This window comes from Suncus etruscus, chromosome 14 (genome assembly GCF_024139225.1).
Source record: "Suncus etruscus isolate mSunEtr1 chromosome 14, mSunEtr1.pri.cur, whole genome shotgun sequence".
Taxonomy (NCBI): Eukaryota; Metazoa; Chordata; class Mammalia; order Eulipotyphla; family Soricidae; genus Suncus; species Suncus etruscus.
Window position 1 is genome coordinate 48,613,342 of NC_064861.1, and position 2,509 is coordinate 48,615,850.

Consider the following 2,509-nt stretch of genomic DNA (forward strand, 5'->3'; position numbering starts at 1 on the left):
CACAGCGGTAGGGCCTTTGCCTTGCATGCAGAAGGATAGTGGTTTGAATCCTGGCATCCTATATGGTCCCCCGAGCGCTGCCAGGTGTGACCCAAAAAATACACACACATACACACACATATTTATACACACACATACACACACACACACACACACACACACACACACACACACACACACACACACACACACACACACACACATATATATATATAAAGAAATGTATTTGCTCAGAGTTCCGGAGTCTAGAAATCTCAGACCATGGTCTGGCAGGATAGAGCTAAAGTTCTGTGAGGATTCACCCCAGCTTACAGAGAGCTGCCTTCTCACTGTATCTTCACACACAGAGAGAGGGAGAAGGATATGGGTAGGGAGACAGAGAGGGAAAGAAGAGGGAAGAAAGAGAGAAAGGGCTAAGAAAGAAAAGCAAAGGTGGGGTTTGCATTTATTTACATTCTTAAAAGAGCCCTAGCTATTTCAGATTGGAATTCCACTTCTTGTACTTCATTGAACTTTGATCATGCTAGGCCTTATCTCCAGATATAGTTATGTTGGGTGTTAGGGTTTCAACTTATGAATGTTGTGGGGATACATTCAGTCCATACTAAAGGTATGATCCAATAAAGATGATAAGGAATCCAGGAAACTGGAAGGAATGGCAAAGGGAAATCCTAGGAACAGAGCTTGTACACAACTGGAAAGCACACAACCTGATCTAAAACCAAAGTAGAGAGATTCTTTTCTGTGTTCAAACCCAACATTGTGTTTGTAAAAGAAAATCTGTACTGTTGGATGTGGGGAACCTATAGTATAGGAAACAACCGTGAAGTTCCTGTGAGTCCAGAAAACTCTCATTGTGTTATTCTTCTGCAATACTTGTCCACTACTTTCCCACAAACAAGTCTTCCTCTGCCTCCAGGACAGACATTAGCCTTCCCAGAGACACCTTCCTCACACCTTCCCCACCTTCCTGCCTGCTATGATCTCTAGCTCTGACTCTGCTGGTTTCCCTCTAACTTTTATCATAATGAATAAATTTGGGTTATTTATAAAGACATAATTTCCACCTTAGCTTCTTTTTCATCTATATAGGTGCCTTGAAATATAGCAGGGAACACTTGTCATCAAGAGATGCCTGAGCTAGGTCATATCATCATCTCTTTGACCCAAAGCTTCTCTTCAGAGACAATGAAGCCTTTGTCAACTGGTTTGCTCTTCACAACCAGCCTAAGAGAACAGGATACCTGGGTATTTTTCAGTAAAGCCTGAGTTTTCCATGCTCCAGAGAAGTGAAAATGGTTTAGTTCTCTTGACTTTTCTGGAGGACTTTGGTGTGGGACAGGAGGACACTAGAATATAACTGTGTTTTAATTTGATTAGCATTTCATTGTTAGCATTTCAGAATAAGGTAGTCTTGCTCAGTCTCAATTGTTTCTGCTTTGAAAAAGGTATAACATTGGACTTAACTCATGAAGAGTCTTCCTAAATTGCAGATTACCTATAGACCATGTAATAAACATCTCAGCTGGTGGCTGTCATTAATAGCTCATTATGAATGCTTTTATTGGGGAAAAACATGCTGGAAATGACAACCATCCCATTTTACAGATGAGGAAACAGTCCCAAGAAGATAATATCCCTTGAGCAACAGCCAAGAACAAATTCAGAAACCAGGTTTTTAGATATCAGCATTCTTCTTTCAGATTCTGGGGGGGGGGACCCCAAAGTTTTAATTCTGGTCTTCCTCCTCCCTTCTGGGGTCTGGTTCTCCTCCACTTAGCCCTCTTGAGCCAAGCTGGGGAATTCTTAGGTCAAGCTGAAAGCAGGAAGTTAGATCATCAGGCATCTTTTAAGGGATAATTAACTGACTATGAAAACAGTTTCTTTAACCACAGCAATTCACCCCACCAGGGGAGAGGGGAAGTCGATGTTTTTATTAAAAAACGGAATCACGGAGGGGCTTAAAGCTTAGGAGTGTTTAGTTTGGTTTTGTTTTTTAAAGGCCTGAGGTGGAAATTGGCATCTATTGCCCCAGCTCAGAAGAAAGGAAGTTTATTTTCTGGGTCAGATTTAAAGTCTTTGGCTTTCTTTGGTTTTATTTTCACAAAAGAAGAGCAACTGGCTGCCTTTACTGAACCTTCCAAACCCTTCATCTCCTCTTAGTCTGGCCTTCTGCTACTTTTCCAGTAGAGCAATGGGGCATTAAGCCAGGCCACTTCAGGAGCTGTTGTTATTGGTCATGCTCTTGTCAAGCAGTTCCAGAGGGTGGGTGAGGGGCTGCTGAGAAACCAGTGGGCAGCAGGAGGATTGGGGGATCCAGTGGGAACAGGGTAGGTCATGGGAAGTGCTTCAGAAGCCACTTAGTGCTAACATAACCTTGAGCAAATTACCGAACCTCCTTGAGCTTTGTGTTTGCTTCCGTACAGTGAGTGGGACCTGCTGTTTATCCAGGGCACAAGTCTTCCCAGCACGAGGCCCTAGCTCAGCACCTCCACTGCTTGGCTTTGAA

The 2,509-nt window shown here is 43.0% G+C and overlaps 1 long non-coding RNA gene across 1 annotated transcript; it reads left to right on the forward strand.

Moving 5' to 3' along the window:
• The first annotated feature begins 557 nt into the window (after positions 1-557).
• Positions 558-1,433, forward strand: LOC126027135 (uncharacterized). Its single transcript, XR_007502210.1, has 2 exons — positions 558-597; positions 1,346-1,433. It is a non-coding gene; the product is annotated as an uncharacterized LOC126027135 (long non-coding RNA).
• Positions 1,434-2,509: the final 1,076 nt, after the last annotated feature.